The 17,064-nt window shown below is 41.9% G+C and overlaps 1 protein-coding gene across 14 annotated transcripts in view; it reads right to left on the bottom strand.

Moving 5' to 3' along the window:
- The window catches only part of LOC139584198 (transcription factor 7-like 2), a 68,298-nt gene that overhangs the window by 25,016 nt on the left and 26,218 nt on the right, over positions 1-17,064 (bottom strand). The gene's annotated exons all lie outside the window — the stretch shown is intronic.

Here is a 17,064-nt window from a genome sequence, read left to right as displayed (position 1 = left end):
TTCCCACGCGCGGCGACACGCATTAAAACATACTTTCAACATTCCCCTCTATCACCTGATCACATCAAACGTAAACCTCCTAACACTGGATCTCAGGAGTATTTTTGCATCTGACAAACCACGTGGTCTACAGTATATTCAGGAGCAGGGCATCTCTCTCTCTCTCTCTTTCTCTCTCCCTCTCACTCTCTCTTTAGCTGTGTCTCTCTCTCTCTCTCTTTTGCTCTCTCTCTTTCTCTTTAGGTCTCTCTCTCTCTCTTTAGCTCTCTCTCTCTCTCATCTGTAAGAGACCAGAAAAACCGTCTAGGACCACTGGTTCCGTTTCAAGGTCTGAGGTTGATGTACCATTTCCTTGTAACATTAGAGCCGCCACACAATTTTATATTTCAGTTTCTTGATGTCTCTCCTTTCCTAAAGGAAATTAGCCGTCCTTGAAGTGGTTCACTATGTGTGTTCCTTTACACACACTCGCAGAGACCAAATGAGCGCACTCCTTTAACGTATAATTATCAGCCTCCCTCTATTTAACCCCCCCCCACACACACACAACTTAGACATAATTGCGATTCTGTTGTTGTAACAGAGACCGACTAGTGTGTACACGCATTGGAGCGAGTGCAAACGAACACACACGTAAGCACAAAAGTGCGCATGCACCTAAAGAGAGGTGAAATTAACGCAAGACTTCAATCCAACGCCAGTCTACAATCTTCGGTCTCCGATAACATCAAAGACAAAATTCCAATTAGATATTAAACCTTTTTAAAGTACGGCAAACGCACAGTGCTCCTCCTGCAGTAATCTAATTTCACTTAAAAGGACATCTATTAGCATATTGTTATTGCCTTTTATCTGGCACGGGGTTGTGTTTGAACAGGAATCCGGTGTTAAATAAAAGAGGTAATGGTGTTTGAGACATCACTAGGAATTAATGATGGATGATGGCCTCTCCCCTCCCCCCCCGACGGCCAATAGGCTACACCTTGACCCTTGTCTCTGCCGCTTCATTCCCTATGCTGATGAAACACTTTGCGCATAATGTATTCTTTGGTTTTCACAGACCTAAGTAGGGTTTTTTGAAGCGGAAATTAGGGGCCCTTTCTAGAGCACGGCCAGAGTGCTTTGAGAGTAACGTCTTTAATCTCTCTATTTAGATTAAAACACACTCACTTCTCTGTTCCTCCTCTAGGTCTACCCTCTGTTATATCTCATGGCTGAATGAAGTAGAATCGTTTCGATTGAATGGTCTTTGGGGCTTTCAGGTAGGTGGGGAAAAAAGCGATTTTTGTAAAGTAAAGAAATCCGATCCATAATCAGGGTCAAGCTAGTTTTGATATTTTTGTAACATTGTCACCACATGAATGAGGAGAACACATAAAATACCACTGATAAAACACTCCCCGTGTGAATCAATCGCAAGTTACCATGAATTACCATTCTGTTAAGTACAGATCACAACTATGGTTGTAATGTCATCTACTATTCATTACAATAGAGAGCCTTTTCCCACAGTATACAGTGTAGTCTATATGTGGCCCCTGTGAAATCCCAGGTTGAGCCTCTGGGCTGCAGACATAGACAGGCAAGTACACAGATGAGCGAGATGGGAGACAGTTGTGACTGTTTACCAATCCACTGTACCACCGCCACACTGAGCCACACTGAACCACACTGAGACAGACTGAGCCAGAGCCTCGCTGTGGTGGGGCTGCGGCATTAGTCATACAGACACACTTTCAACACTACCCACACACCCAAACACACACCCATACATGTTCAACAATACCTACATACCTACATACCCCCATCCGCACATTCTCTCAACACTACCCCCCCCCCCCCCCCCCACATACACATTGTCAACAATACCTACATACCCCCGTCCGCACCCCCTGCACATACTCTCAACACTACCCCCCCTCCCCCACCCCACCAACACATACACACGCATTCAACACATACAAAGGTGAGAGACAGGTTGGAGGTGAGCAGGGGTATAGAGCCTGAATCTAAAGGTAGGGAAATAACCCACACCCGACTGCAGTGCAGAGCGAGTGAAAGGGTTGTTTGAGGTGGCACAGGATGTCTTCAAAATGAGACCTGAAACTTTCACGTTATTTTTGATCCCGGAACTGGCTATGTGTTTATTTATGGGTCCAGGCCAGGGGTGGAAATCATTTCAATAGTTCTCTGGATGACTAAGTTTATGGTTTCTATAAAAAGACTTGAGACAGTTTCATGTGTGTGTGTCTGTGTGCAGGGTTGGGTAGGTTACTTTCTAAATGTAATCCATTACAGTTACTAGTTACCTGTCCAAAATTGTAATCGGTAACATAACTTTTGGATTACCCAAACTCAGTAACGTTTGTTTCAATTGTTCAAAATTATTATTTAAACCATGTTTTGAGGCTATATAGTGTTTGTTTACATTTACATTGTTTACAAACAGTGGAGTAAAACAAACTTATTTTTTTGGATTGTGACAGTTGTGTGACAGTTGAACTAAGCTCATGAGGCATTTATAAGTTATATTCTTCAAGAATCAATATATATATATTTTTTTATCAGCATGAATTAGATTGATCGATAAAAGTGTCACTTTTATTCCATAGGCTGGGATCCGCACTATGCAGCTGTTGCAAGAGAACATTTTACATCAATGCGCTCTGTAGATATCAATAGTAAGTGATATCCGTATCGCCATAGACTACACCACTGCTGTCATCCTTATCTCCAAGCGTTTATTCAAGTTGGATAATCTTTGGATGCCGACAGCAGTCGCACCATTGGAAGACATAGCTTGGACTGTTGCCTACAAAAGCCTATTCCTGCCCTTTTCCCGTGATCCATCAAACACATTTGGTGTGTCATAGTGGTCTCTGAATTGTGGTCAGGCTCGCTCACGTGGAATGAATTTAAACTTGCGCCTTTTTTCAATGCTGATTTGAATGTCATTGAAAAAAACAGTGTCGAATATTTTTTTCGCAAACATCCTTTCTGAATTGAAAAGTGATCCTCGAAGTAATCCTCTAGTTTTTCAAAAGTATCTGTAATCTGATTACAATATTTTGCTGGTAACGTAACGGATTACAGTTACCGTTTTTTTGTAATCCCTTACATGTAATCCGTTACTCCCCAACCCTGTGTGTGTGTGTGTGTGTGTGGTGTGTGTGTGTGTGTGTGTGTGTGTGTGTGTGTGTGTGTGTGTGTGTGTGTGTGTGTGTGTGTGTGTGTGTGTGTGTGTGTGTGTGTGTGTGTGTGTGTGTGTGTACGTACATGCATTCTGCATGTGTGTGTTTCCAGTGCCCAGGGCCCACGTCTAGTGGCTGACGGTCAGGCAGAGGTACTCCTAACATCCCTTCCCCCTGTCATTGCCACTCCCTGCCATTATAACCCAACACCCAATCATACAGAGTAGGAAGCCCAATCTGGAAGTGATTCTCCCTCTCCAGAGTTACCCAAAATGAGCGGCACTTAGTTGGAGGTTTGGAGAACATCAAAGCCTGGGCAGACATAACAACGAAGCCATGTTTAAAATACTAAATCCCCCCTCCACACACACACACACGCGCACGCACGCACGCACGCACGCACGCACGCACGCACGCACACACACACACACACACACACACACACACACACACACACACACAGCCAATGCACAACACAGTGGACATCTATGCTATGCTGGTGGCCAGATGCTGGGCTGTGTTGGTAGGGCAGGAGGCGGATCATAGGGGATCTTGTATCTTAAGTGTTACCTCCTAGCAGCACTATGGGAATGCTCCATTGCTGAGCCATTCTGTCTTTAACTGAACAATATACGGGACTGAAGGACAGACAGACAGACCAGGCCAACTCAATATATAGACTTGCAGAGGAATTATATCTCCATCTAAATGAGCACAAATAGACCACAATAAAGATGTGTTCAGCTCCACTGAAATGGTCTTTAATGATCATGCTTTAAAAGCGAATTAATGGTCTTCTTGTTTATATCATCAGAGGAGTCATCCGTAACTATTGATGCAAAATATTGACGCAGAATTAAGGGAAATGAGATGACCACAGAATCATAAATCCTGGTGGAAATCATCACTTCCTCAACACAATAGATAAACCTTTTAACACACAGAACCAGACATATTTGTTTGTTTAGTGGAGTTCTGTACACAGAACCAGACAGTAAGCGGTGAATTAAGAGCATTGTCAAAGTGGCTCGAAAGTCAGAAGTATGACGTGTGTGGTTATTCTTGGGTGTTCATTGTTTGTTTGAAATGTCAAGATTGATACAGATGTAGGATCTTAATTTGAGCCAGTTTGCTACAGCAGGAAAATAATCCTACAGCGACAAAAAATGTGATGGATTATTATGTGTATTATAATCAATGGACATTTTTGTACGGGTTAATACATTTTTTGTTAGGGCAAATCAAGTCTGAAATGTAAATGTGGAAATTACAAACTTACCAGTTTCCTGGTTGCAAAAATGTTAATAGTTCGCCTAATTTCAGTTTATGTGACAAAACAAGCATGTATAGTGTAGAGAATCATTCTACCATCTAAACTGCTGTGAAATATATTTTCCATAACCAAAAATATTGTATTTTCAACTGTTTGAAGCTGGTGTACTAAACCGAAAGTAAAAGACGCAAAACGAAACTTAAGAATGGGAAGCATAGAAATAGCGCACATAGAACATATCTACCACTTTTTAGACTTGCTTTCAATGAGAATGACATATCTATAACACACATTTCTTTGTGAATTTGGTTAGGTCACTCAAAAAGTTACATATTTAAAACTCGCGATCCTCGTCACCTACAACCCACATGACCTTTTATGAATCCCCGTACACTGCAGAAAAAGACACCATCGAAATGTTCTTAAAGATCCCCTTGAATCAAATCCCTTCAGTCAGTGGTTGAATGGTCTGACAGGAATGATGCTGAACAGACAATACATTCAGTACTGTGCGAATCATAGTGAAACCTTTACGGCGGCTGGGACAGCTTTCACTCACAGGTGGTTTTGGAAAACAGAACTTGCGCCCCCCTGGGAAATACCACAGCACATAAAAAAAAACTCCTATCAGGCTTTATGTTGTGGTCGATGACACATTAGACTTATTGATTTCCCAAACTGATAGCTTCCCTTGTCAATGAAAACCCCCTCTACTGTATCACTAGCTAGGTTGGCGACATATTTTCATGCAAATATTCTAAAATCTGCATCCCCACCAGAGATGTGTTTCTATCAAATTGATTTTGGGGGGATAAAAGGCTGTGCGTGATGATGTAATGCACATGAAAATATATTTTTAAGATAAATTCCCATGTACCGAATACGGATGGTTTTCTAACAAAAAAATGTAGCATTATATACACTAGTATTGGCACGTGCGCTCTAGCCAACAGCTCGCAGATACAGTGCGGGTATAGCCTACTTGATGAGATTATTATGGACAAAAGAGCGACATAATTTGTATTCGTCAAATGGCAGCCAAGCATCGATGATCATGGCACCAGAATAAGACCCTCGACATTTATTGGAAAGGAGCATCAAGCTCATCACCTTGCACTTTCACCACCCTGTGAAGTTCATCATCATTTATTTAATCTGTAGCCTAACAAACTGCATGATTTCCAGACGAGTCGTAGTGGGAGGACCACACAACAGGTCATCGCGTGACTCCAAGTTTACTTCGACATGATGGTTATTATATAAATATTTGAGTATAAAAACGTTTCCACCGACATTTCTTGAATAATACATTTTACAGACACAAAAAGATCCTACCTTGTCTCGCTTATTTTTGTTTTGTTGACATTTGGAAATTTCCCTGACAAATGTTCTGTTTCCATCAGGCCTGTCATTATATATTTTATCCGACTTGTGTACTTTACTCGCATAAAAAGGTTGGATGGAAACTTGGTTACTGTCATCCCTGTTCTAGATGAATACAAGAAAACAGAGGGCTCTGGCATTAGAGTGCTGGAGGAGTGACAATAGATTAAAACCTTTTCTCAATAGGGGGGGCGCTATTTTCACTTTGTAAAAAATCGTGCCCAAATTAAACTGCCTCGTACTCTATTCTAGCTCGTACAATATGCATATTATTATTACTATTGGATAGAAAACACTCTCAAGTTTCTAAAACCGTTTGAATTATATCTGTGAGTAAAACAGAACTCATTTTGCAGCAAACTTCCTGACAGGAAGTGAAAAATCTGAAATCGAGGCTCTGTTCCAGGGCCTTCCTATTAATTTGCCTGAAATCTATGGATATACATGCACTGCATACACCTTCCACTAGATGTCAACAGGCAGGCAGGTGGAAGAGGTGGAATGGGGTGTCTAGCTTGATCTGAGGCCGAACAAGAGCTTTTGGAATGACGTGTCTGGAAATTTCATTGTCTTCGAAGGCGCGAGAAGGAACCCCAGATTGCCTTCTGAAAAGCTTTCGGTGTACACGTTAGATATCTCCGGCTCTGATTTTATTTGATAGATGTGATAAAAACATCATAAAGTAGTTTTTTTCAACCGAGTTGTAACAGTTTATTGAACGTTTATTGCGAGTTTTGGAATTTTCTTTTCTTTGCGTCATGTGAAGTTGGGCACGTTTGCGCCACATGGCTAGCTATGGTTGCTAATTCGACAGGAGAAGAGGACATTCTAAAACCAAACAACGATTATTCTGGACAAAGGACTCCTTGTACAAGATTCTGATGGAAGCTCAGCAAAAGTAGGAACCATTTATGATGTTATTTCGTATTTCTGTGGAAAATGTTTAGTCCTATTTTCCGCCCTTATTGCGGGCGCTGTCTCGCTATAACGTAAGCTGTATGTCGTACTAAAGTTATTCTTAAAAATCTAACACAGCGGTTGCATTAAGAACTAGTGTATCTTTCATTTGCTGTACAACATGTATTTTTTAGTAAAGTTTATGATGAGTTATTTGATTAGATTAGGTGACTGTCCAAAATATCTCCGGAGAATTTTGTGCATTTTGACTACGTATTCACATTGTAAAACCACGATTTGTACTGCTAAATATTCACATTTTCGAACAAAACATATATGTATTGTGTAACATGATGTTATAGGACTGTCATCTGATGAAGTTTGTCAAGGTTAGTGAATAATTTTATATCTTTTGCTGTTTTTTTGCGATCGCTACCTTTGCGGTGAATGAATGCGGTTGTGTGTTTGGCTATTGTGGTAAGCTAATATAATGCTATATTGTCTTTTCGCTGTAAAACACTTAAAAAATCTGAAATATTGGCTGGATTCACAAGATGTTTATCTTTCATTTGCTGTACACCATGTATTTTTCATAAATGTTTTATGATGAGTATTTAAGTATTTCACGTTGCTCTCTGTAATTATTCCGGCTGCTTTGGTGATATTTTTTATGGTAGCTGCAATGTAAAACTATGATTTATACTTCAAATATGCACATTTTCGAACAAAACAGATTTATTGTATAACATGTTATAAGACTGTCATCTGATGAAGTTGTTTCTTGGTTAGTGACTAATTATATCTCTATTTGGTCGGTTTTGTGATAGCTACCTATGCGGTAATTTCTTTTTGAAAATATGCGGTTGAGTCTTTTGCTATTGTGGTTAGCTAATAGAAATACATATTGTGTTTTCGCTGTAAAACATTTTAAAAATCGGAAATGATGGCTGGATTCACAAGATGTGTATCTTTCATTTGGTGTCTTGGACTTGTGATTTCATGATATTTATATGCTAGTATTTACTTGTGGCGCTATGCTAGGCTATGCTAGTCAGCTTTTTTACTGATGAGGATGCTCCCGGATCCGGGATGGTGACCAAGTAGAAGTTAAGAAAGGGGGATGAGGTGCGAGGGAAAGACAATAGAGGAGAGAGGGAAGAAAAAAAATATGAAAAGACAGAGAGATGGGTGATCTCTAACAAGGTGAGATAATAAGCTGAGATAAGGCAATAGAAATGGAATCCATGGATCAATGGATTCTATTTCTATGGATACGGTATGGTGGGTTAAGGCGTCTGTATGCTTCAGTTCGGCTGGCGGCTAGCCGATGTCGGCTAAGCGAACCGAACGAGTGTGCTCGCATACTCCCTTAAACGACCTTCGCTTGAAGAACGAGAAAAAAGCGGCAAAAGAACTTCCTCAAAATTGTTATTAATTAATCTGAGATCACTCAGGAAATCGGTCATTAATTCTTAACGTTTTTGCCCGAGGAGATTTTACATATTTTTATTTCACCTTTATTTAACCAGGTAGGCTAGTTGAGAACACGTTCTCATTTGCAACTGCGACATGGCCAAGATAAAGCATAGCAATTCGACACATACAACAACACAGAGTTACACATGGAATAAACAAAACATACAGTCAATAATACAGTAGAAAAATAAGTCTATATACAATGTGAGCAACTGAGGTGAGATAATGGAGGTAAAGGCAAAACAAGGCCATGGTGGCGAGGTAAATACAATATAGCAAGTAAAACACTGGAATGGTAGATTTGCAGTGGAAGAATGTGCAAAGTAGAAATAGAAATAATGGGGTGCAAAGGAGCAAAATAAATAAATACAGTAGGGGAAGTTGTTTGGGCTAAATTATAGATAGGCTATGTACAGGTGCAGTAATCTGTGAGCTGATCTGACAGCTGGTGCTTAAAGCTAGTGAGGGAGATAACTAAGATGTTTGGTGCAGTATTTCTCAATGATAAAATTTGCATGAAAACAAGTCGTATCTCGTTTCTATGACAACATAGTCTTTATTGAAGGATCCCTACTGTTCACCAATTACCGACGAAGGGGCGTAGACTTCGGCTCCCGAACTTCGGCGGGCCTTGAGAATTTTTTGTGTGTGCCTGAACAGCCTGCAAAACCCTAACCGAAGTCCAAAACTAACAAAAACGTCACAAAATGTCGTCATAATATATGCACAAACTCTTCCTGAACTGTTTCGGTTGGGAAGCCTGCAGACGCCTTTAGGCACGAGTCCTATGCCTGATATATGAGAGTTAGGTTGATCAGGACAGGCAGACCTTCCCTCAGCATAGCTACTCGTCAGCTGCGTCCCACTGCCAGGGCTGGGGTGTGGCCCTGCCCTGCCGGAGTGGATGTCCTCTCCTCTACACACTTAGTAGACTCTAATGTCCCCCACAAATATATCGGGGAGGGGACTGTCGATCAGTCTCTGTCCATCCGTTCATTCATCACACACGATATCTCAGACAGCACTGGGACAAAACTTGGGTGAAGGATGCGTGTTGGCATAGAGATGCGTCATTTACAACATTACAATGATTGGCCCAAGGAGGGACCTATAGTAATTAATTGAAATGTGTTAGTCACGTGCGATATCTCAATTGGTGCATCATTTGTTGGGGACGAAATGTTTACTGTTGCCCTGTTAATCCCCTAAAATTGATGTCCGTGCACCGCTGAAATCAAATTAGCATAATACATAAATCCCAATTAAAATCTGTCAGTTTCAGCTAGAGATATCTGCTCTTTTTTTGCATTGGATGCATCTCAATCCATCACATTCGCCAATGTCACACTTCCGCATCTGTGGTGAAATGTGACAAGAGCTGGAGTGGTGTTTGTCAGACCATGAGACATCCCGAAAATCGGTCCACTCACAATCCCATCTTTAATTTACAAACGGTTTGGCCTACAAAACTACTATTACCCCTCTATGGAAAGATGAGACTCTCGCAAACATGATGGTTTTCTCTGTTTTGCTTTACGGCCCCCACAAGTGTCTTGGGACTTGTCTGAAGTTGGTACAGCCGATCTGCCAACTCCTTTCTGTAGCGCCCAAATAGTTTGGGCTACACATAATTTCACCCTCTGTGGAAAAGTGAGACTCTCACAAACACGTACATCGGTTGTTTTGCTCTAGGACACCCACAGGCCTCACAAGACTTGTCTGACGGTCCCCCGGTACCAGTTGAAAAAATGGATGGAAGTGTGTATGGAGACTGTTTAGTGCCAAAAAGAATGGGTCAAATACAAGTAAAAAAAACGGAAAAAAATGTTTCCTCACTTTCTTATACACTATATGTACAAAAGTACAGGGCATTCGGAAAGTATTCAGACCCCTTCCCTTTTTGCACATTTTGTTAAATTACAGCCTTATTCTGAAATGGATTTAATTCAATGTTTCGCTCATCAATCTACACACAATACCCCATAATGACAAAGTTAATTTTTCTTGTTGCAAATGTATAATTTCTTGTTGCAAATGTATAGTTTTTCAGTGGCAGGGGCTGGGAGACTAGTCAGGATCGAGGGAAAGATTAACGGAGCAAAGTACAGAGACATCTTTGATGAAAACCTGCTCAGGACCTCAGACTGGGACGAAGGCTCACCTTCCAACAGGACAACGACCCTAAGCAGACAGCCAAGACAATGCCGGAGTAGCTTGCAGGGATGCTCCCCATCCAACCTGACAGAGCTTGAGAAGATATGTAGAGAATAGTGGGAGAAACTCCCCAAATACAGGTGTGCCAAGCTTGTAGCGTCATACCCAAGAAGATTCAAGGCTATAATCGCTGCCAAAGGTGCTTCAACAAAGTACTGAGTAAAGGGTCTGAATACTTATGTAAATGTCATTATTATTTAAAAAATTACATTTGCAAAAAAACTGTTTTTGCTTTATCATTATGGGGTATTGTGTGTAAATTGATGAGTGAAAAAAACAATTTAAAATATTTTAGAATAAGGCTGTAATGTTACAAAATGTGGAAAAAGTAAAGGGGTCTGAGTACTTTCAGAATGTACTGTATGTGGACACCCCTTCAAATTAGTGGATTTGGCTATTTCACTCTGATAGGTGTATACAATCGAGCACACAGCCATGCAATATTCGAAGACAAACATTGGCAGTAGAATGGCCTTACTCAAGAGCTCAGTGACTTTCAACATGGCACCGTCATAGGATGCCACGTTTCCAACAAGCGACCTGCCCCAATGCATAGTGCTAACGGTAAAGTTTGGTGGAGAAAAAATTATGGTTTTTCATGGTTCGGGCTAGGCCCCTTAGTTCCAGTAAAGGGAAATCTTAATGCTACAGCATACAATGACATTCTAGATGATTCTGTGCTTCCAACTTTGTGGCAACATTTTGGGGAAGCCCCTTTCCTGTTTCAGCATGACAATGCCTCCGCGCACAAAGCGAGGTCCATACAGAAATGGTTTGTCGAGATTGGTGTGGAAGAACTTGACTGGCCTGCACAGAGCCCTGACCTCAACCCCATCGAACACCTTTGGGATTAATTGAAACGCAGACTGCGAGCCAGGCACGCCGACTGCGAGCTAGGCCTAATCGCCTAACATCAGAGCCCGACCTCACTAATGCTCTTGTGGCTGAATGGAAGCAAGTCCCAGCAACAATGTTCCAACATCTAGTGGAAAGCCTTCCCAGATGAGTGGAGGCTGTTACAGCAGCAAAAGGGGGACCAACTCCATATTAATGCCCATGATTTTGGAATGAGATGTTCAACGAGCAGGTGTCCACATACTTTTGGTTGTGTAGTGTATCTCTCAGACATAGAACAGACACTTCAGAACAAACTTCCGTTTGAGTTTTTTTTGGGGGGGACTATCTGTTGTTCCATGTAGTGAATCTGTTATTCAATGTGTTTGTATTGGCTAATAGCAGTATACTACTTTTTATACTTCAAGGGGTCTTAAAATTCAAAATCAAATAGAAAAATGATCCTTGGTATGACCTTCGTAAAACAATTCAATATAGCTTTAGTAGAACCCCCCCCCCCCCCCCCCCAGCTTCGACAGAGGGCTTAGACTATTATGGGTTAAATGGTGGGAACCTCAAAGGACTGGGAGAAGAGAGGAGAGTCTCTGATGGGGTGGGGGGGCGTTGCTTCAAAGACACTCTGAGCTATGGACTAAATTTGGATAGAAAACATGCATGTATACTACACATGTAGACCACTAATATCTGCTAACAGTGTGTGTGTGTGTACGGAAAATTGCAAATAAGAATTTGCAGCCCTGTGTTCCATATGGAAGTGGTAACTGTTTCAGTCCAAGAGGTCACTTTCAGTTCAGACATCTCAACGCCTCCCCAGAGAACGGCATGATGACCGAATTGTGTAAACCTCACCCCAAGTTCCCGTGCCATGACTCAGTCGATGAAGTGTAAATGGTCAATTCCGCTTTCCCGTGTTTACAAACAAAGCCATGCTAATGTATAACCTAATTGCACTATACAGGGAATAGGGTGGCATATGGGACGTAGACAATGCCTTTGATATCTATCTATCTCGCCTAAGAGAGCTATCCCTCTACTTTGACCTTAGAGATGACCCTCTTCCTCCCGAGGGGAGGATGGTAGAGGAAAATAAGGAAGGAGGAGGGGAATGATCTCTCCAGCCGGACATCTACCCAGTGGAGATGAACAAATCATTAATGGACAAAACAGGCGTGAGGCAACTGACCAATCAGAACATTGCTCCAGCATCGGTCTGAAAGATCTGGAGAGATCTTTCTTTCTGTCTTTTTTTTAGATTTTATTTCAATCGTTTATAAACAATACAAAACATCTTCCTTATCGATAGACCCCATTGACTTACTACAGTGTAGCCCTCAACACCCTGCACCTACTGTTGAGGATGGTGAACACTGTCTGTCTAGCTGTCTAACTAGGCCCTGAACTCCCTGTTCTTCAAAGCACAACAAACTAGTGCTGATTAGCCATTGACACTGACATGACACAGAGGAAGTCTACGCTGTCCCTGATTCTGCTTTCCATCTGCTCAGTTCGATGGCTATCGGTAAACTCAACACAGGATAAATGGATCAATCCATTCAAAACCAGCACAAGCAGTCCATACACACCCAAATCCTCTATCCATCCATAACCGCATGCATCATCCCTATCCATCCAGAGTTAGATGCAGTAGTAAATAGTGGGGATTAGGGAAACATGGCTGCTTAATGCATGCACAGAGAAGGGGGGTGGATGATCTTCTTTCATGTCATAATTTATTCTGTCTGATTAATTCTCTTTGCCCCTGTGGCTGAAGTGATTCCAGTGGATATGCCCTCCCCTTCTCCTTCCTCCTCTTCCCTCCCTCCTACCCTCTTCCACACAGCCCCGAGCTGCTCCTCTCTCTCCTATCTCAGAGCCCACCTGCTGGGCTGGGCCCTCTCTACGGCCGCCTGGAACAAGGCATACCGTTCCCATGGTTACCGCCCCTGCACGGTGTGCGCCGTCCGCAGGTAGGCTGCGAGGCCCGCTCTGTGGAAATCTGTGCCGGCTCACTCCTCTCAGCCCTGTGTGTGTGTGAGAGCCAAACCCCTTCACCCTGCACTGCACTGCTCTGAGGCAGATCTGCTGCTGCCAGACAGACAGAGGAGGTGAGATGCGGATGGTGTGTGTTCTGCTACGTCATAGCCTAATGTGACTTAATTAAACAACAACTTAAGCCTGCGATGCAGTGCCTTAGACTGCTGCGCCACTCTGTCCCCCAAAATCTATTCGTGGCCCTACCAACAGGGATGTAGCGCTGCTGTAGCGTGGGCATGCCGCTCCCTCACTTTTTTTACATTTTATTTCAGAATGCAAAATATTCAAGGTCAAAATATTTCTGGAAAATTCATTTGGATAAATTCTATATAAATTCTATTTAATTACCACTAAAATTCCATGAAAACGATAGAGTGACAAACTCAATAAATATATAGGCTATAGCAGCCTATAGGTAGGTAATTGGTGGTTTCTTCCCTGTCTTCTCTCTCTGGCAGGGGCGCCAATTATGAATAACTGTAGGTGTGTGCAGAGGCCCTTTGAGCGGGCCAAATCTGACATAACAACAACTGCCACTGACAGAAGACTTCAGGGGTTGCTAAAAGGGATGTCCTCAAAACAGTTTGTTATGGACTTGGGGCTTAAGTAGGCCTACGACGCACTTGAACTCGCCCTACTGTCCGAGTGCTTAGCTGACAGAAACGTACCACCTCCTATTGCGTATGCAGACAAACTGATCCCCCGCATGAACCTTATCATCACACCGACGAGATCTAGGATCCACATTCACCGCGTGTCTGCCTTGACCTTCATAAAACTCCCTCTTGCGCAGTGGAACCCAGAACGATATGTGACCACTTGGTTACGGTGCTGTCCTTTCAGCACCACAATTCGAAGGGCACTCAAATCGCTTCAAATAACCCTCATCATCAAGATCTGTTCCCTACGCCTAATAGTCCTACTCATCACTTACATCTATTATTATTACAAATAGAAGATTATCACTTCTCACAATGGTGCTCATTTAGTAAAGTTAGATCAAAGCTGAATCAAAGTCTCGCAAGATCACTTAATGATTCATTTGTATTTTACATAACGGAACGGAATATAACAGCATGTCCCCTGTAGCATAGCAGGCCTATAACATGTCACACCAAAAACACCTCAGTTACTTCTTAACATAAGCTGAATAGTCCCCAGAAATTCACCATGCGGCCAAAACTCAACAGCGTGCGCCGCTAGGCAGGACTTTGATTGAAACAAAATGGGAGTACAAGAAAGGCTTGTAGTTTGTTAACACCATCTGCTTTATATCACTCACAAAACAGTAACTCAAGAAGATCTCAATGCATATCCCCATGAAACTGATTCAGATCAAAAGATTGGCATGCAGTTTGGACATTTCACCGGAAAAAGGTGAAGATTTATTGACAGTGATGATGGCCTATTTTGAAATTAGGTATGGCTAACTTTGTGTTTGAGGGTATTAAAAATATCTGTTTTTTTCTTGAGACAATATGTGTGGGCATAGGCAGACTTTGCAATTGGGGGATGCATTTTATGCATATTCTATAATGATATTCAATAGTCTGTCGGTACAAACTTTGATTGATAAATGATGACATTCATTATTTTTGTTGCGCTCCCTCACCTAAAAAATAACACTAAACCTCTGCCTACATATATAATCAAACCCTATAGTTGATGCGTGATGAATTACATAAACATTGATTGAAGGTTTAAAACTTATAGGGAAACCCTAAAACCTTTGATTTGAACTCAAATCCCGAGAGGCATCTTGACGGTTTGCTAGGAAACATCCTCACAGTAGTTGACTGGTTTGAATTATAGATTTGAGACTCAAACCCCCGCTGTTTGTTTGTTTGTTCAAGCCTTTGAGTGAGGAGAGAACGGTGACGAGAGTCAAGAAAGACAGAGAGCTAGATGGAAAGAAAGAGAGAGAGAGAAAGAAAGGAAAGAGCCCGTTCCCCCCGTGGAAACGGGACCGTTAAAAAAGACGTTGTGTGCCTGCCTGGAAGGCTAATGGTTTGTTATTGAATGAGCGTTACATCATTGACCAGTCTCCCAGAGCTGGACCTCATGGTAGGCTTTAAGTCCACCAGCCATTCCAATTTAAGCCACCAGGCTCAGATATCACAGGGCCCAACGCTCTGATGTGGCCACAGATATCATTGGAACTCAACCAAGAAGAAGACGGCTCGAAGGAGCCTTGTCCTGTGGGTTCTGTCTATGAAATAATATTTTGGAATTGCTTGTATATTTGCAAGCCAGAACTCCCCTAGCTGGGACCGACATGCTGTTCCCATTTTACCAATGGCTTTTCATATTAAAAAAAACTAGCATCGCCTGACATCACTCCAGATGAGGAATATTGTGGTGAGTATTTATGACAAGTTAGTCAAAGTGATGCGTACAGTATTTCAACGGTTTTCCTTCAAGGGACGGAGAGTTTCGCAACAGTGTAGAGTGTCTTTCGTGCTAAGATAACCAGTGTCAGTTTGGATTTAGGAGCTATGTTGAGTGCAGGGAAAGCCCCTAAACAATTGCAGTGGGCACCATAAAAAAAAAACGTTGAGATCTGTCAGATGAGCATCACCACCTTCATGCATTCAGTTAAGTGAAAACATGGGGCAGAAGTGAAGACATTGGAAACCGACCGAGGCCTTTCAGACAATCACTCCTCCTGGGATGCAACACAAGCTGTATCCAGCACAATACAGGAGAAAAGACACGGTGTGTGAGAATGACATGACACAGCCAGGCCTTTGAGTATATGAGATCTTAATTGTGAAAAAAAGAGTATCTCTTGAAATTCCGGACCCTGACATCAAACAGCCCATATTATCAAGGGATTTGGTAAGACCGTTCTGTTCTTGGTGTTTCACACAAAGCAACAACTGTGATGAGATTGAGCAGACTTCAGAGCAACACAAAGAGCCAGACCACACACAAAGTAGAGGTGACACTACACACAAATAATACATTCTTAGTTCATGCGTCTCCTTGTAATTTGATGTCTCTGTTCTATCCAGTGAGCGCATGAGCCAGTAATTTTTATTTATTTAGTTATCTTGACTAAGTTCTAAATGAAGCCAGAGAAGATCATTTAGAACTTAGTCAAGATAAAGAATGTCGTCTATCGTTTTCGTCACTAAATCTACAAATGTATTTGACGCACTAAGTTAGTTACAGCAGAAAATACAAATGAATAAACAGGTTGTCAACATCTACAGCCGCCCTGGGCTATGAAGAAGGCAGGATTCAAAATCAACTAGCCTATTTTTCTTCTTCACCACCTCTCATAACCAACCATTCTTAATACAGAATCTAATTTGTAATAGGAAATCTAGGGATGCACGATATATCGGTGAACATGTCAGAACGGCCGATATTAGCTAAAAATGCCAATATCTAGTTTAACGCCGATGTGCAAAACCGATGTCAAAGCTGACGTGCCTACCTATACAGTGATCCCTCGCCACTTCGCGGTTCACTTATCGCGGATTCGCTATTTCGCGGATTTTCATAATGCATTTTTTTTTTTTTTTTGGTGCATTGTGCTCTGCATTCTGATTCGCTAAAAACTCACTCCCGCTTCTTGTATCAAAACATGCTACGAATTGTGCTATCATTTTGTCGTCTCGTGCAGTTATGTGTACGTACATAAAACAGCTTGGCAAATTTACATTAAGTTGGCCAAATTATCTTGTAATTTCGAACATCTCCTAAACCCATAATGTCGACGAAACGGCCTACACG

The sequence above is a fragment of the Salvelinus alpinus genome, chromosome 1, assembly GCF_045679555.1.
Source record: "Salvelinus alpinus chromosome 1, SLU_Salpinus.1, whole genome shotgun sequence".
NCBI lineage: Eukaryota > Metazoa > Chordata > Actinopteri > Salmoniformes > Salmonidae > Salvelinus > Salvelinus alpinus.
This window is presented reverse-complemented; position numbering and strand designations above follow the sequence as displayed.